We start from the raw sequence: 19,783 nt of genomic DNA, 5'->3' as shown, positions 1-19,783 counted from the left end.
GGCATCCTGGTCAGCAGGGTAAACTGCTTGGCAGGCTACCCTCCTGGAACAAGAGACAGGTAATAGCGATATGGACAGGAGGCAGGGAAATACTGGGCAGAAGAGGGCGGTTCCCTGGCAAAAGCCCCACCCTCAAGCCTGGAAACTATGGCCCTAAATGAGAAAAGTTATCCCTGTTTTCCAGCCCAAATGTTGCCTTTTTGGCCTGCCTCGCCCTGCTATCCTGTGCCCATATAAACCCCAGACCCCAGCTGGCAAAGAGAAAAGTGGCTGAACATCAAGAGAAGAAGCAACAGAGCATTGGAGACTATAGATAGATGTGGCTTAACTTTAGATGGCATGACTTCAGAGAGGAGCCCGGTCGTCTCTGGGAAAGATCACCTTCATCCTACACCATCCCCTCTCCAGCTCCTGATTCTCTGAGAGCCACTTCCACTGCTTAATAAAATCCTCTGCATTCATCACCTTTCAAACAGTTCATGTGATCTGATTCTTCTGGATGCCAAACAAGAACTTGGGTATCAAAGGGGCAGGTGCAGAAGGCTGTCACCCTGACCTACCACTGAGCTGTCAACACTTAGCCATCCATAGACAGCAAATTGTATAAATTTGCTAAATTTACAAAAAGCTAAAATTGTAGCTAAAACTGTACACACCCTTAGAATGCTGCCATGGGGCTGAAGCCCAAAAGCGCTTGGCCCGGCCCTGGCACCCACTATCCTGTGTGCTCCCTCTTGTGAGGGTTTCAGCCTAGCAAGTTCGAGCGAGTGAAATTCATTCCTGTTGGTGTTGAAGTGGTCGGCTGGTCCCAGAGCTGGTGCACTCCAGTTCCTGCCCACGAAAAGGTCAAGGGTACTCTTCAGTCTCAACAGGGCCCAAGGCCAACCACATGTGGGAGTGCTGAGCTCCTTGGGACATCTGATCAACTCTCAAGGCTGGGGGTGGGTGGAATGGAATTGGAAGATTGAAGAGTATCCCAAAAAGAAGAAACAGGGGTGTAACGGTGGCACAGGTCTGGTCTGGGCCCAGGGCTCCTAGCTAAGACAACTACTGCTTTGCCATCCAGGCATCTCATAAGACCTTGGCAAACTGTTGGGAAAAGGGCTTCTGGAGTGCCTGTATAAACTGGCCATAAAAATACGGGACAATAAGTTGTGGAAAGCCACAAGAGTCCTCTGAGGAGGAAAGCCTCCTAATTGCCATCATGTTCCCATGCTCAGAGTGAGACCTGCTCTCTTACGTGTAAACACTGTGTTCAAGGAGAAAGACACTCCTTTAGAACACTGAAATGTGGACAGACGTATAGGCTCCTAGTTAAGCCTTCTCCCACTAGCTACTCTCCGATAAGTTAAAGATATGCTGTTTGAGCACAAAGGAGATTCATTTAAACCACTATTGCTATAGATTACGCCTATGACACATTGCCTCCCTTTCACTGTTTCGTCCTGAACATCTGCTTCTTTGATCTAAGTGACTGTACTCAATAAATACTGTGGAGACCAAAACTCTGGGCCTTTCGCAGCCTCCATTTTGCAACTGGCCCCCTGGCTCCCACCTTTATAAACTCTTAACTTGTCTCTTCTCAATCCTTTGTCGCCACCGGACTTTAGATACCCTACGGGTGGTGTTGAGACTGGTCCCCAACAGAAAACATCAAGAGAAACTCTCCAAAATGGGAGTTGCAGGGGCGAGGTGCTTCTGGCCTGGGTCAGAAACTCTGAAGTTGCACTGGAATGAGCAACAAAGCCAACATCTATCTTGCTGGCCTCCCAGACTATATGTTGGTATAATCTGCAACTCAGATAGCACCTCCTGATGATAACTTTCTTGACTACCCAGACAAAGTTATTCATTCTACCCTCAGTGACCCTGAAGCATTTTCTTCATGCCTCACCTCTCACTTGGCTTTGTGAATATATGTTTATATCTCTATCTCCCCCAGTAGACTTTGAGACTCTGTGGAAAGCAATTATATCTTCTTTATATTTGTGCCTTTAGTTCCTGGACACATGAATAGCAGTGATGTTTGGAAAATTAGTGAATAGATGGCTTGCCCACCTGAAAGTCACCTTTTGTATTAGTATTTCAGAGGCAGATTACTAATTACCATGTATAGGATTCAACGTTATAAGATAGGCATTATGATGCCAGGGTAAATATTCATCTTGAGTGGTTAATACAGTAATTGCCTTCTTGAATCTTTGTTGCAGCAACAGGCAGAGTGAGACACACATTGTTCTAGGAGATCTATATTCCTTGGAGGACTCTGCCAAGTTCAAAAATGTATAGGAGCTTTACCTTCTAGTCACACTGACGGTACCTTGCACCTAAATCCTGCTTTCACACCTATTATCTCTTTGATCCTCTCAAAACCCCTGTGAGATGAGTAGGCTCTTACTGTGATCACCATTTTACAGCAGGAGGCAGCAAGGCAGACTGGTTAAGTGATGCATCTCTGGTTCTACATATAAGGGCGGTGCTGAAATTCGAACATGACTGTCTTGGCCAACCAGTGTTTTTCCCACTATCTATTCACCACCATGATGCTGGTCAAATTGCTTAACCTCTCAGCTTCAGGTTTCTTATCTGAAAAGAGGAATAATATGCTCTACACACTGGGGAGGTAAGATCAAGGAATTTAAAAGATATTTAGGTACTTTGCGAACATTATACTTTTGCATCTTGGTGGTTTTCCATGATTGCCTGATGGACATATCTTCATTCATAATGCATCACCTCTATTAGCATCGCGGATAACTTTGTAGCCAAGGATCAAAGGGGAGCCTCCGCTTCAATACTTCATTATGAATATTTAGCATGGCATCCAGACAGTTTTCACACACTTCTGCTACCTACCCATGGTAATTGGTGATCAGTGTGATGTGGCTTCGTGCCACATAATACTTTGAGATGATTTCTAGGTCAGCTCCAGCAATCAGTCTGGATGAAGACTATTTAACTTGTAATTGCTTATGACAATTCTTCCATCTTTTAAAAAGCTCTGACGGAAATGGTACTCTTATTCCTCTATGTCTTTTACCTGCCAATATGTACTGCAAATGGACCCTAAGGCATTCAGTTTCCAATATTAATTCACATTGATGACCTTAGTTGGCTGCCACATGATATGTTTAAGATTAGAGTTGAAGGCCCACCCCTGTGATCAGCTAAGTTGACTGTTCCCACAGCCACAGGCTAGCCAACCCTCTTAGAAATGTGCACCAGTGGCTGCCAAGGGGCCTCAGCAGGAGAGTGTAAGTGGTTAGTCCCATCTAGCACAAGTGCTGGAAAATTCACAACATCCATGCAGTCATAGTGGGGACTGGTGTTGCCATTTTCATGTGAGTGAGATTCTCTGGCAATTTATAGTTATCATCAGGACTTTAGAATTCTGCTCTACAGTAGAAACACCATTAACCCTTCCATCTTATTCTAGCAAATCTTCACCCTTCTAAATTTTTAAATTTTAAAATGGGTTACCTCTGCCGCTCTATTCCTACTTCTTCCACTGTCAGCACCCCACATACAGACAAGTGCCTCTCCTGCTGCATCTGCCTAAACACTGCTGCTGAATGAGCTTTATTTGCTCAAGAACTATTTTTATCCCATCATTCTGCTTGAAGATCTCCTCTGGCTTACACAATCAAGTCCAAAGCCATCCTTTTGGAACTAGAAGCTGCCTTAATCTCCCGTGGTTTCACCTGTGCATCCCCAGATCTCATTATTTCCAAACAGAAACATTTGTCCTCAGCACTTTGCTTTTGCTCATGCTTTGCTTCAGCTAAAATGCCTTCTCCTTCTACCTAACTATTACAAATTGTTCCAAGTTGAGCTCTGATCTCATGTCTTTCTACAAAGCCTTTCATTAATGTTCTGGTCCACAATGCTATTTTCTTCTCTGACTTGTTGCATATGTTGATGTAACATATTTTGGAGCTGAATCAAATACTCTTTTGAGCTGTTCTCTAAGTGTTTTTCAATGGATAATGTCATTCTGCTGTAAAAAGGCCTTTCTTATCTCCCACTCACCTGCAGAATAAAATAAAAATCCTTAATATTCTGTATCTTTCTAAACCTAGTCATAATAGATTATTGGCTATAATCATAATCGTCCATATTACATTTCTTTTAAAATCATATACACTTATATGTGTATACATATATAGATGTGTGGATATATATATTCCAATTGTGAATACAGTACATTCCTATTGTAAAAAATGCACAGATGACAGTCTTATATAAAGTAGGAAAAATCATTTACAAATCAACCACTCTGAGGTAGCCCCTATTAGCATCTTGACAGGTGTCTTTCAGATGCATTTCTTAGCAAACCATAGGCTTTCACTTCTCTAAACCTTTGCTTACCTTGTTCTCTCTGAACTATATCGCCCTTCTGAGTCCTCTCTGATAAGCATACTGATGGATCAAGGACTGCTCAAATACCGCCTCCCCTTCAAATCTCTCCATACACCCGTCCTCACAAGTAAGATGGATCCTCCTCCCCACCAATCTTCCGTAGGTGTCTTCTATGCTGGCATCATGGGGTCTGGCATGCATATGCAAATCTATCTGGCATGCACACCTATCTGGCATGCACACATATCTGTCGCCCAAACGAGACTGGAAGCTCTCTGATGGCAAAACGTGTTTTATCCATCCCTTTCTTTAGCATGCTGCCTAGCATAGAACTGGCATCAAACAAACACTGGGGGAATAATGAACGCAAGAGCATTACTATGGCTTCTCATCTAGTGAGCTGAAGACTGAAACCATACAGTAGTAGGCCCATAGCACTCCATGAATTCTTGTCAGCTGTGTTTCTAGCACATCAGATCTTTTATGTTAGAACTATTGTCTATTTAGTAATGAAAGGTCTGAAAAGACTCTAGGCAATACTTTTTCAGCTCCACAATACACAACTATGTGTGTCACCGGTGCAAGGTCCTGGGATGCCCATGCAGACATCACCCAGATCAAGAAAACAAACTTTGCCAGTGTCACTGAAGCCCCCACTGATGCCTCATCCCAATCTCTACCCACCCCTGCTCCTGAAAGCTCAGGGCAAGTTGTTTCTAACATTATAGTTTAATTTAGCATGTTTTTAGCCCAGGCGCGGTGGCTCGTGACTGTAATCCCAGCACTTTGAGAGACCGAGGCAGGTGGATCACCTGAGATCAGGAGTTTGAGACCAGCCTGGCTAACATGGTGAAATCCCCTCTCTACTAGAAATACAAAAATTAGCCGGGCATGGTGGCAGGTGCCTGTAATCCCAGCTACTTGGGAGGCCGAGACAGGAGAATCACTTGAACCTGGGAGACGGAGGTTGCAGTGGGCTGAGATAGTGCCATTGCACTCCAGCCTGGGCAACAAGAGTAAAACTCCATCTCAAAAAAAAAAAAAAGAAAATTAGCATGTTTTTGAACTTAATATAAATTGAATTATACAATACGTGTTCTAGCTTCTTTCCCTTAATATTATGTTTATGGGATTCAGCTACATAATTGTGATTTTGTTACTTCTATTTCTGTGAACTATACCATTGCATAATTACACCATAATTAATTTATCCATTCTATTCTTAATGGACATTGAGTTGTTTCTAGGTTTTGGCCTTTATAAAAAATACTATTAACTTTCATATTCGTGTTTGTGTAAGTGTGTGTATGACTCTCTCTCTCTCTCTGTATATATATATATATATATACATATATATATTTTTAATTTGTAGTACTTTACAAACTTCTGATGATGTAGTATGGTCAATATAAACAGTAGCCACATTTAAATACATTAAAGTACAAAATAATTTGGTTTTTCATCGGGAAGAAAATTACAGGAGGTACTTACTGGTATACAGGAGATCCAACTGCATCTACCTTCAATCAATTTTAAACCTATGCCTTCTATTTGAGCCCATGCAAAATCTAGTCTCTACAGGTTAATTTCTCAATTGGAGTAAGACCTTAGGCTTATATTTTTCCTATGGTTCAAGAAAATTGAACCATAGAAAATTTGGATTATTGAGATAATTTATGGAGATGAGGTGTGAAATAGAGAAATTATAAACAGTACTTTTCAAAGTGCATCTTAAAGTATCAACTTAGAATGTTGATGATGCCTATGAACCTCATATTCTATTAATAAAAAATAAATTTTAGTTGGTTTCAGTTGGATGAAATTGTATCTATATATACTAGTGGAATATTGTGGTTTAGATGATTTTAACTTAAGGGACAACCCGGCTTTTGCCAAGTATAGAAGCAGTTCCAAAACTTGTAAGTGAGAAGTTTCAAACTCAAAATAACTATTTTAGTCATTTGGTCTTGCTCAGATTTTGTTCTTACATTTCCATGAATGTGCTATAAAAATTTCCTGGGCTTCCTGTTTATTAAGAGCATGTTCTGAAACTGTGATTGATGAACTCTCCAGTATTATAGATTCATCATTAGACGGTTTGCTTTTTCCTTATGAAACAAACTGCTCAGTTGGGGGAGGTGTAGACAACAGGACCCATCCTCTCCCCAGTAATGATCCCAAAATTATTTTAAAACTAGTTTTAGCTAATATCCTATAAATGAAAGGTGTAACCAGGTTAGTACCCATGGAATGACAAAATCGAAAGTGGTGACCATATATTAAAAGGGATTCTTTCTTGGAACACCAGAGGGGATAACTTAGAAATAAACAATGATATAAGTTCCTAAGGTTAGAATTGTTGACTTAAATCCAGCCCTGACATGGCATGTTTCTAGAACCAGCCCTTCTTTCTATTCCCACTATCTATGCCCTCTGGCTCTTCAATCTGTCCAAACATCAGTTCTGGAAGGAGCTACTTTGTTGAAAGATTAAATTATCTCACATCGCCTGCCTCCTTAACTACCTCCAATGGTTATCAATTTCCAAAAAACAACAACAACAAAAAAGGCCACACTCTTGACTATATGGCCCCAGACTAGTTAGGTTTTAATCTAAATTCTAAATACATCTCCTTACCATCTCATACCAGTTAGAATGGCGATCATTAAAAAGTCAGGAAACAACAGGTGCTGGAGAGGATGTGGAGAAATCGGAACACTTTTACACTGTTGATGGGACTGTAAACTAGTCCAACCATTGTGAAAGACAGTGTGGCGATTCCTCAAGGATCTAGAGCTACAAATACCATTTGACCCAGCCATCCCATTACTGGGTATATACCCAAAGGATTATAAATCATGCTGCTATAAAGACACATGCACACGTATGTTTATTGCGTCACTATTCACAATAGTAAACGCTTGGAACCAACTCAAATGTCCATCAACGATAGACTGGATTAAGAAAATGTGGCATGTATACACCATGGAATACTATGCAGCAATAAAAAAGGATGATTTCATGTTCTTTGTAGGGGCATGGATGAAGCTGGAAACCATCATTCTCAGCAAACTATCGCAAGGACAGAAAACCAAACACTGCATGTTCTCACTCATAGGTGGGAATTGAACAATGAGAACACATGGACACAGGAAGGGGAACGTCACACATCAGGGCCTGTCGTGGGGTGGCGGGAGTGGGGAGGGGTAGCATTAGGAGATATACCTAATGTAAATGATGAGTTAATGGGTGCAGCACACCAACATGGCACATGGATACATATGTAACAAACCTGCACGTTGTGCACATGTACCCTAGAACTTAAAGTACAACAATAAAAATAAATAAATAAATAAATAATAAATACGTCTCCTTAGAATTCCTACCCTCTACTTAACATTATCCTCTTCTATATTCCAAGTCCTCACCATGTACCTTCAAGACTCTTTGGTTTTACTTTTGTAATTATTTTTGTCTGGAGTGCTCTTCCCGCCCTCTACTTCTCCATGTCTTCAAATCTTTCATAACTGTCAAGACCCAGGTTAAATGCCACCTCCTCTTTTGAATCAGATAAATTACAATCAGATTTTGCTTTATTTAGCACTTAACTTCACTCTGCCCTGTATTAATTAGTTAGTGACCTATCTTTATTCTCTACTTGTTCATAATCTTTTTGAAAATCGAAACTAGGCTTTCTTTTTGTATTTTCAGTGCTATCCACAGTTCCTTGCAGCAAGCATTAAATTAATTTGTATTTCCTTGAGTTTGCAAATTCAACTTGTTATACAAGAAAAACAAATCAAGGGACTGGAAATCTCAAGCATTGGTTTTGTTCTCAGCTTTTCTACTAACTAAATGACTGTGGTATGGAGGAGCACTTTCTTCACATGTAAAATCAAGATTGGTCTTCATATCTTTAGGGGTCTTAGCCTTAATGATCAAAGAAGAAATTCAAAAATTCTCTCATTTACACCAGATGTAACATCTCTAATTGCATAGTTATTGTGAATATACATCTCATTAGTTATAGCTAGAAAAGTAGAGCATTTTTTGAGAGTCAGGAACTTATCCACTGGATGGATGAGCAAACAGAGGCTCAAAAAGTGATAGAAACAGGAGTTTGGACCCCAGTTGTTCAATTTCAAGTCTAGTGATTTTTGGGAAAGTAAACTGACTCTTGAGAGCAAGCCTGGAAAGGGAACTTTAGATAGGTTTGTTTGTTTATTTATGTATTTATTTTGAGACGGAGTCTTGCTCTGTCACCCAGGCTGGAGTGCAGTGGCGCAATCTAGGCTCGCTGCAACCTCCACTTCCCGGGTTCAAGCAATTATCTGCCTCAGCCTCCCGAGTAACTGGGATTACAGGGGCTCGCCACCACACCTGGCTAATTTTTGTATTTTTAATAGAGATGGGGTTTGACCATGTTGGCCAGGCTGGTTTTGAACTCCTGACTTCATGATCCACCTGCCTTGGCCTCCCAAAGTATTGGGATTACAGGCGTGAGCCACCATGCCCGGCTGATAGGTTAATTTTAACTGAGTAAACAACTGACAAGCAGTAGAAAAGTCATTCATGTCTCAGAGGAAAGGATTAAATAGGGTTCTAAGCAGTAGCTCGAAAAAGTTGCTTTGGGGACTAGAACCTGGGCAGTTCTATCTAGAGGACTATTAGGGGTTGTCGGGAGCTGCAGAGAGCTGCCAGGAGGGGCCAGCTAACTTGGGGGAAGTCACATGAGGAAAGCCTAAGAATGAGGATGTTAAGACCTGTTGATTAGGTGAAAAGCAACCTTACAATTTACCTGTTTCAGTTCTGGAATTTCAAGTCAATATGCAAACATCTAATCTCTTCTCAAAGGTCATTAGTAAAAGAGGCTCATTGGGATTTGGGAAGGGAGAGAGTAAGCAAAAAAGATGTAGAAAAGTCTAACAAGAAATCAAACTGGTGGCAGAGAGGGGCTTAGAGAAAGAAAGCAAGCCCAGGTGGATTCGGGAGATACAAATAATTTGATGGGGTTCAAGCAACTGCCAACTCATTTGGACCTGATCTAGACCCTGGGAATAAAGCAGAAAATATTGAAAATACATATAAAAATATATATGCCAAGATGCACTGAGGCATACATTTAAGCTACCTACTACAAACTGCCCACTTATACATGGTTTGTACCCTGAAGTTTTCTTCCTTGTAGTTCAGAGACTTCCTGTTTCAACCAGTTCACTGGTCATGTCATGCCCAATCGAGGATGGGAAATGAATATGAGTCAAGACAGCGATCCCATGATAAAATTCTGAATGGGAGAACTCCTAACCTCTTAACCTGGAAAAAAGATTTGGCAATTCAAATAACAGGTAAAGAAAAGTGCTTACATCTGGGGATGCTTTGTGGAATTTTTCCTACGTAAGCATGATAAAAATCTTTCCAATGTGAGATTTTCTCAGATTGTTCATATTCTAATAGGAGAAAGAAGGGAAATACTGTCTACTTCATTTAATTTAAAGGTTTTCTTCCTATTCATGGTAGTAATCAGAAAATGCCAAGGCACAAAATCATATCAGTAACAAGACATTTGGCTGGACAGTTCCAATTAGCTTGCTTTGCAAGAGAGGCAGGGATGGGGAACAGTTTTTATGCTATTGTCTTTAGCATCCTTTTTTTGATTACTTTTTTCACCAGTATTTTATACTATTATATTTATGAAATCAGCTCTGAAAAAATTATGAAGTTCTTGGCGATTCTAGTCACATTCACCTATTGAAAAGGCCAGTTTCCTAAATGCAGCACTCATGCAAGAAGATAGATTAAATGCAATGTTGCAGGAATAAGCTGACTGTTGCAGGCTGCATAACTGAGGACTTCTGATTTGTAATCCTGTTTGGCGAGCATTCCCACCAGTTATCCTGAGGGAAGCTGACCAGGTTTATGTCAAGGAGAATGGAAGCACATCCCCAGGCATCTGTATAACCCGCACACACCTCAAAAATGGGAGGAAGAGTAGGCGGAGCTATGAATACTGATGTACAAGTTTAATTTTAAAGACATCGTGTAGGCAGATTCAGTCCTACTTGGGGATTTCTGAAAAATGAAAATATGACTAAGGAGAGACTTCATAAAAATATATAAATAACAGCAAGGATATATCTCTTCCGGGCTGTCTTTGTCTTTGGTCTGCACCAGTGTCTCTAGAATGAAGTAAAAAGAATTTACCTAAGACTTAGGACATGGGAGTCTCAAATAGTTTTCATAGACTTTTTTTTTTAAACTGCCCACTTCATCCTATCCTCCTTGCCACAATCACACATAGAAGTCATTCTGTTTGTGACTCAAAAATAGTGAATCTAAACTCACCACAATTTTAACCCCTAACTCTCCTATGGATTCATTCCAATGACTACTGGGCACTATTGGGTAAGTGCAAGTCACCGTGCTATTTGACAAAACATACTTTGCTCTCTGGGAGGATATAATATCACTTGTATGGGACATGCTTGACACGCCAGATCCTGGTGCCCTGAGTCTAGGTCTGGAAGGGTGATGAGGGGAGATAATGAATCCTTCTCTCATCCTGGTCACTTTAAGGCTAGTGGGCAGATGGATTTGCAAGAGCAAATGTAAATCAACAGGCCAAATAATAAACCTTTTAGCATCTGTCATTTGTCACACACGTGCACACATGCACACGTACACACACATACATACACACATACTCCATGCTTCTTTTTCTGTATGCACTTAGAATAACAAGTTTTCACTATTAGATAAAAACTGTTATCTTGAGGACTTATGCCACCCTCCTTTTGCTATGACACAAAACAAAATAATTTGACCAGGATCTCCTAATTATGTCATCAGCTTTTCCATCAGTAGATTGAACATTTCTACGTACCATTAAGAGAACTATCTCCACTTGTGGCTAACAAGGCATGCTAATTGTGAAAGTGATTTCATCCTTATGCAAACAAAAAAGAACATTTTGGAGAGCCATTTTCTGGGTGAAAAGCAGGTCTTCTTAAATCAGTCATTCCAAATAAACTATGTTATTTACCAGGTATTCAACAACGAAAGGATGAAACAACCTTTTAGCGTTTGATTTTGTTCCAGAAAGAATCACAGTGGCTTACAGAATTCCCCAAATGCACTGTAACACTTGTGGTGTGGGGTTTTTTTTTTTTTGGAGGGGGGGTCATTTTCTTTAAAGGAAAACTCACTGCATTGGAGGTCCATACAAACATAGAAAGGGAACGTTTCTCTAAACAATAATGCCTGTGTGCGAGGCTCACAATGCTACAAAGTTACACCAAAACAACACGATGCAAGCAATGAAAATGTGAAGGTGCATTCTAATTGGGTGTGCCACCGTTCTGTGGATGAGAGTAGGATCTCTTCAGAATGTCAGACCACCAGAGACCCACTGCAACTGCAAAACAGAGCTCAGGAGGGGTCTCTGGACCTCGCCAACTATTCTCTCATAGCTACATGTGCACTGTGAACTCCTGAAGGTAGGATCTGCTGGCTGACTTGCATCCTTTGTTCAATGCCTGGTGCAGCACCGCCATGTTTAGAGATGCACCTAATGGATTCAGAGACATGCTTAATGATTATGATAACGATTAGAGGGAATCTGCCCAAAGTGAAGAATAAGGGGCCAGGTAAACTTTTCAAGCAGCAAAAAGAAAGCAGAATTCACTCTTCCACCTCCTCCACCTGAAGAAAGGTTAAATATGACAGTCTCTGGCCAACACAGACCCTGGTCCACCAGGGACAATGTGCTCAGTGGCTGGGTTGGAGGTGGGAGTGGAGTGGTCTCCTGGCCACTCTCTTCTTCAGCTTCTTCTAAAGAAAGGGCCTTAAAATCTACAATCATTTTGAGCATATTAAGGACAAAACAGTGCTAGGGGCATCTGCCTCCTCTTTTCACCAGCTGCCCTTTCTTATTCCTGCTGCAAAGGTCTACAAAAGCAGAAGACCAAGCCCAGTAATCACTAGGAATATTCCAGTTAAAATCTATAATGATCCTGGTGGTCAAACAACTCAGATGGAGGCATTTTGAGTTTCGTAACTTGTTAGTACTTAATTTCAGTCTGAAAAGCTGGAAAACACTTCTTTCCCTTGAGACTTGATACTGCTGTGGTAAGTAAGGAGTTAATATGAAGTCGACCCCATGCAACAAACACATGTCATCAACTATAAGCCAACACCGTCCTAGCAGGCACTGCAAATACAAAGAAGACATATGTGACTATTGTCAAGCTTTGTAGGTGGGAGAAGCTCATCAGAGCAACAATGTATCCCAGATGTTAAGACATAGGGTGCAGGGAGGGAAAGAATGCTTATTTTTATTGGGGAGCCCAGAGAGACATCACTATTGGGTGTCTTGGGAGCAAAGTCTTAAAAGAGAGATATGGCAGCCAGAGTGCTGAGGAGGCAGAGCAGGACAGCAGGCATGGAGGTAGGCGAGCCCTGACTGCGTGGAACGGCAGACAGCATGAGTGGCTGGGGTGTGGACGTGGTCCTGAGAGCCTGGCAAGAACAAGTATTGGAAGGGTAAGGACTGGACCCTCCTGGAAGGCCTTGGATGCCTTTCTAAAGAATTAGTGATTATTCTTAAGACGATGGAAAATCAGGGAGAGAGGATTTGCACAAGGCAGGGGGGGTGACACGATGAGATTCAGATTTTGAACACTGACTCTGGCGGCCAGTGGGAGATGGAGCAGTGGAGTGGATGGGACTCAGGGGCCTAGCCAAGGGCACTGCTGCAAACCAGGCCAGGCAGGATGCGGTTGGATTTCTAGAGATGGAAGGAAATATCATGCAGGATGCTGAAACATGCAGGCAGATTTGCCTTGAAGATACGGGAGCTGAAATTAGGCCTGGGCCCCTTTCCAAAGGCCTTGGGAGAGGACCTAGCCACGTGTTCACATGCACATATGTTTTTCCTAAATTTTCAAAATCAGATATTTCTATATTTTTCCTTAGGAAGACCTCCTCCAAAACAAGATCTACCCCAGCCAAGAAATGTTATTTCAACAGGGGGAGGCTGAGGTTCAGAGATGTTAAATGACAAAGACATTGGAACAGATCAGGCGAAGAGAAGCTGAGAGAATCAGGACAGAGCCACACTTTTAAAAGCCTCACTTTTAAAAGCTAAATGGCCCACTATGTTTCTCAAGATGGAGATCTAGAAAAAGACTTTCCATGAAAACATCACCTTTCCCCATTAGTGGCATGTTCATTTAACTTCGATCCTTACATTACACTAATTACTGAGCTCTCATTGCTAATCAAATGATTCACACAAATCCTTGCAGACCTTGTTTGAATGCAGGATTCCAGTGTTTTACTTCCATCCTTGTAAAGCCAAGGATAACTTTATAAGTTTTACGGGGAGAGAGTGTGTGAAGCTATTACATATAGGGATAAGCTAAAAGAAATGGGTCCTAGATAGTTGTCCTTTCAAGTTGAATGTCTTGTTTAAATGTGTTGTGTGTCTGTGTGTGTGTGTGTGTGTGTGTGAAAGAGAGAGAGAGAAGTAGAAGAGGAGGAAAAGGAACAGCAGCAATATATAGCCGTCCCCCCTTATCTGCAGGGATGTACATTCCAACACCCTCAATGGATGCCTAAAACTGCAGATCATTTTTGGCCAGGCGCAGTAGCTCAAGCCTGTAATCCTAGAACTTTGGAAGGCCAAGGCAGGTGGATCACCTGAGGTCAAGAGTTCAAGACCAGCCTGGCCAACTTGGTGAAACCCCATCTCTACTAAAATACAAAATTAGATGGGCGCCTCTAATCCCAGCTACTCAGAAGGCTGAGGCAGGAGAATAGCTTGAACCCAGGAGGCAGAGGTTGCAGTGAGCCAAGATTGCACGATTGCACTCCAGCCTGGGCAACAGAGCGAGACTCTGTCTCAAAACAAACAAACAAACAAACAAACAAACAAACACTGCAGATCATAGCGAACCCTATACATACTATGTTTTTTCCTATACATACATATCTATAATAAAATTTAACTTATAAATTATACACAGTAAGAGATTAGCAACAATTACTTATAATAAAGTAGAGCAATTAAGTAAAATCAGTTACATGAACACAAGCACTGTGACACCAGGACAGTTGATCTGATGACTGAGATGGCTACTAAGTGGCTCACAGGTGGGAAGCATCTTCAGGAGAGACACCAGATAAAGGAATGATCCACGACCCAGGCAGGACAGAGTAGACGGAGCAAGATTTCATCACAATATCAGAACGGAGTGAAATTTAAAACTTACGAATTGTTCATTTCTGGAATTTCCCATTTAATATTTTCAGATCATGGTTGACGATGAGTAACTAAAACCACAGAAAGTAAAATTGCTGATAAGCGGGAAAGACTATAGCAATGGGGTAGGGCAGAAGGAGCCCTGGACACGTATGAGAACACTTTAGTCCAAAAGTTCTGGAGTCCTGGTGGCCAAATCTCTGAAACTTTCAAGGTCCTGGTTTCTTCTTGAGTCAAATGGAAGGGTTGAATCAGATGCTCTACAAAGTCCCTTTTTATTCTAAGATCCCAGGTTACACATAAGTCAAATCTTATTTAAAATTCACCCAAAGACTCACGTTTTACCTGTTTGATTGTTTCCTAAAGGAGTTAAACCTATACTTGACTTTATTAGAATATTCCATATGCCGCTCACGCACTACCTCTGAAAAGAAATCTAAAAGTCAGCAATCCTGCTCTCTTGTTCTGAACTACAAAATGATTGAAGCTTAGAATTCCTTGGCCAGCTGTCTCCTTCCCCTTCCATCACCCCCTCCCCCAGTGATTGATTGCTAAGCCTCTTCTATTTTTCATAGATGTTGGCAAGTTGAGTTCTCAGAAATAAAGTTCAGAAGGGGGAAAACGAATTAAATTATCCCATTCCTCCTGCTCCATATATTTCTAAAAGCATATCTAAATGCCAAATCTTTTCAATGGATGATCATAAGACCATTCGGCCCATTTTACCTATAGCACTGGCTGGTGCATTTAAAGAAAGATTCAGCCTACCAAGGCAGCTCATGCCTGTAATCCCAGCACTTTGGGAGGCTGAGGCAGGAGGATTACTTGAGCCCAGAAATTAGACCAACCTAGGCAACAGCGTTTAGTGAGATTCTGTCTCTACAAAAAAATTTACAAATAGCCAGGCATTTTGGTGTGTTCTTATAGTCCCAGCTACTCAGGAGGCTGGGATGGGAGGGTTGCTTGAGCCTGGGAGGTCGAGGTTGCAGTGAGCAGTTGATCACACCACTGCACTCCAGCCTGGGTGACGGAGTGAGATCCTGTCTCATAAAAGAAAAGAAAGACCCAAAATACATAAAGAAAGGCTTTTGGCCAAACTGAACCTTCTATACCAAGCAATTGAAAATGAGCTCCTTAATAGTTAAAATGTCTCAGTGCTATAACATTTTAATGTCATTTCTGAAGAATGGATATAGAGAAAAAAATTCATTGCAGATTTTTGCAGAGTGAAGTTTTAAGAGTATTTTCATATAAATAATACAGAGCAGCCATAATTTATTAACATGTCCCCCTTTTCACTCTGGTCAGGATCTTAGTGAGCTCTTCTTTAACGTGTAGCTGCAAATTAATTTTCTGGTCCATGTCCATCATGGAGGTAGCATGTTTATGCTGCTAAACATTGCAGAACAATGCCTTGTAATCTCTAGAAATGTCATAGCAAGTTTAAAAGAATGCAAAACACAGGCCATGGGCTTTCCTATTTCCTAATTTATTATTCATTTCCCATACTTCCCCCACACCTCTCACACTCATTGTAACAGATAGAGTCAGCACTCCCTTGGCCCATAACCCAGTAGCACTTACTTTTCTAATTAGAAGCTTACTGGGAACATCTACAATTGTACAGAGGGCTTTTTTCCCTGACTGTAGGAGTATGGGAGACAATGCTCAATGAAGCAGTGATCATCCAATGATGGAGAGGAAGTAAGTGAATACATACCCCAATTTCTACACACTTAAATTGGAATAACTTGGAGGTATGTTTCACACAGTGGTCAGTGGCTTGAAAATAACACCTTTTACTGACTTTCTTCTCTTTTCTGTCGTACTTCCCCAAATCTCTGCTGGTATTTTCTGTGTGCACCTCTCAAAATATCGCTTGCACTCAAAATCTTATCTCTGGGTCAGCCTTTTGGAAACCCCAAACCCCAAGACGCAGCACATACTTCCTGTATCCACCAAATGTTCTGAGTTTATGAGATTGGAATTGAAAGGCACCGCAATTGAGTTGTCACCCAATTGAGTTTTCACCCAATTAGACAATGTTGGTGAACTGATTTTTATCTGGAAAAACTGAGATCTTGACAAACTGATCTCAAGGTCACATGAGTAGTTAATGTCAGAGAGCAGATATCCTGAGTCCACCAGTTTTTTACTCTGTGAGTGAGACAAATCTGGTTAACGGGCCGGGACATTTGTGAGCTAAAATACTACTTCTAGCAGAAGCCTGTCATGAGATTTGAATTGAAGGATAGAAAAAGTCCATGGTGATATGCTGAGCGTAAGAAGAGAACAAAAGATTAAGAGGATGATACAGTATGTGAAGGTGACAGGAGTTACAGAGAATGGCATTGCTTGCATTAGTCAAGGAGAAATGAGAATATATAGGGAAACTCTGAAAAGGAGCTTAAAAAATCTCACACTCCTGGCCGGGCGCGGTGGTTCACACCTGTAATCCCAGCACTTTGCAAGGCGGAGGTGGGTGGATCACAATGTCAGGAGTTTGAGACCAGCCTGGCCAATATGGTGAAACCCCGTCTCTACTAAAAATACAAAAATTAGCCAGGCATGGTGGCGCATGCCTGTTGTTCCAGTTACTCGGGAGGCTGAGGCAGGAGAATCGCTTGAACCCTGGAGGTGGAGGTTGCAGTGAGCTGAGATCATGCCACTGCACTCCAGCCTGGGTGAGAGAGTGAGACTCCAACTCAAAAAAAAAAAAAAAAATCCCAGCCTCTTCAACCCCTAATATATATGTTTGTTTGTTTGTTTGTTTATTTGTTTAAAGATGGTTAGTTCTCCCACCTTGAAAAGACAACCCCTTAGAACCCAGGACCCTTGAATAACAATCAATAAGCTCCTTTCTTTGCAGCGTGCCTTTGGTCAGAACAGTCAAGGCTGTCTCACGGCCTCTGGTTTTGTTCCTCTTCTGTTGGTGCCTTGACATTGACAATTTACAGCTCTGGCAGTAAGTGAGCAACCCTAGAGCAAAATAGATAACACAGATCCTTTAAAAAACAACACGCTGACCTGTTGAAAAAGAGCTTTATGAAGCTCATATTTGTCTCGAATGAAATGGTAGAAGAGAAAGTATACCTCAAAACAGTTTCTAATGCAATGTAAACATTATTCTACGTGCCTGTTTGTTCCCATTTGTCCACATTTCCACATTCCTTTGTCATGAGACCTCTCTGAGGGCTGAACATATGAAAGTTATTTTGTAATTTATTAACTAATAATAATAATGCTTTCCAAGGAAAATGATATTCTTCATGGCACATGATCAAGTCTTTATTTTATTCCTCTAAAATTTCGAGTGGAGGAGATTTAAAATTGGAGGCAAATAAATAATAGTATTATTTAATCTAGTCTTGCTTTTGTTATTATAAATAAAGAAAAGGTTTTGAGCTTATGTTCAAGGTCAAAATGTGGAAGACTACATTTATTCTCAGACTCCTTTTAAACAAAGGGTTTCTAGAGCAGGGTGGTGGCCTAATCCTGACCCTGTGAATATGGTACCTTACATGGCAGAAGGACTTTGCAGCTGTAATTAAATTAAAGGTCCTGAGAAAAGGTTATCCTGGATCATCCAAATGGGACCAATGTAATCACAAGGGTCCCTATAAGAGGAATGCAAGAGGCCCAAAGTCAGAGAAAAAGGAGTTGTGATGGCAGAAGCAGAAGTTAGAGTGATATAGGCCAGCCACGGTGGCTCACGTCTGTAATCCCAACACTTTGGGAGGCCAAGGCAGGTGGATCACCTGAGGTCAGGAGTTCGAGACCAGCCTGATCAATACGGTGAAACCCCGTCTCTACTGAAAATACAAAAATTAGCCAGTGTGGTGGCGTGTGCCTGTAGTCTCAGCAACTTGGGAGGCTGAGACCGGAGAATCGCTTGAACCCAGGAGGTGGAGGTTGCAGTGAGCCGAGATTGCACCACTGCACTCCAGCCTGAGCAAGAGTGCAGTGCGAGACTGCAGACAGAGCGAGACTCTGTCTCAAAAAAAAAAAAAAAAGAAAGAAAGAAAGAAAGAAAGAAAGGAGTTAGAGTGACAGCAGTGCAAGGAAAGGGCCATGAGTCACGGAATGCCGGCAGGCCAGAGAAGCTGAAAAAGACACAGAAATGGATTCTCTTCTAGAGCCTCCAGGATGATCCAGCTATGCCTATACCTTGACTTAATTCCAGTGAGATTGATTTTGGTCTTCTGACCTCCAGAACTGTGAATAAATCTAGTGTTGCTTTAGGCCACTACATTTGTGGTAATTTATTATAACAGCAACAGAAAACTAACACAAGGGTTATGTGTAGGAATTAATGCTGGGCAATCTACCAAACAGTTCAACCTCATGCTATGCACGTGAATTCACCCAATTTCAAGGTGGCAGAGTGGAGTAGAAAGAGCAAAGCTTTAGATGAGACATCCCCTGAGTTCCAATCCTGGTTCTGCCACTTCCCGTCTGGTCTGCGTGCCTCTGGGCTATTTACCTCTCTGAGTCCTAATTACCTCACAGGTAAAGCAGTGGTTGTTTATACTATATCACATCCAATAGAATCACAACCCTACTGCAATGGCAACAAACCATCCAGATATAGTAAAAGGTATCGGTAGGTTGTTGTGAAGTTTAAATGAAATAATTTGCGTAAGGAGTCTCTACACAGTGTTTCTTATACAGTAGGTACTCAACAGAAGTCAGTTCTCTTCCTCTCACCCCAACCTTACATAGCAGGGGCTGTGTATAATACCCCAGGGAGCTTTCTAAAATGTAAAGGCTTGTATCTGCATCATTAATACCTTCCTGCCTCAACTGGGATAACAACAAAACTCCTTAGCAGGGTTTGTGAAATGCTTTTTGTATTTTAACAGCTTATTAAGACATAATTTACATATCATAAAATTCACCTGTATGTGATTCACAGTAATTTCATGGTTTTTTTTAGCATATTTGCAAAATTGTATTATGCATAGTGCAGAATTGCCATCACTACAGTCTAATTTTAGAACAGTTCCATCATCCTAAAAAGGAATAGGGTGGTGATTTACCACCATTCTTTATTCCCATCCTACCCCTCAGTAACTACTCATCCATATTCTGTCCCTGTGGATTTGTCTTTTTGGACATTTCGTATACATGGACTCATACAATATGCGGACTTTTGTCCTGGGT

General features: G+C 41.3%; 1 protein-coding gene and 1 long non-coding RNA gene across 6 annotated transcripts in view; one reads left to right on the top strand and one right to left on the bottom strand.

Annotated features, from left to right (window-relative positions):
* The window catches only part of LOC134730574 (uncharacterized), a 36,330-nt gene extending 17,681 nt beyond the window's left edge, over positions 1-18,649 (top strand). The window contains exon 2 of the long non-coding RNA XR_010112382.1: positions 185-18,649. This is a non-coding gene — a long non-coding RNA (uncharacterized LOC134730574). The remainder of the gene's footprint in view (positions 1-184) is intronic.
* PHACTR1 (phosphatase and actin regulator 1) overlaps positions 1-19,783 on the bottom strand; it is a 574,931-nt gene that overhangs the window by 301,797 nt on the left and 253,351 nt on the right. The window lies entirely within an intron of this gene.

Source organism: Pan paniscus, chromosome 5 (genome assembly GCF_029289425.2).
Source record: "Pan paniscus chromosome 5, NHGRI_mPanPan1-v2.0_pri, whole genome shotgun sequence".
NCBI classification, from domain to species: Eukaryota; Metazoa; Chordata; class Mammalia; order Primates; family Hominidae; genus Pan; species Pan paniscus.
The sequence above is the reverse complement of the archived record's forward strand: the minus strand, read 5'-3'. Positions and strand labels throughout refer to the sequence as shown.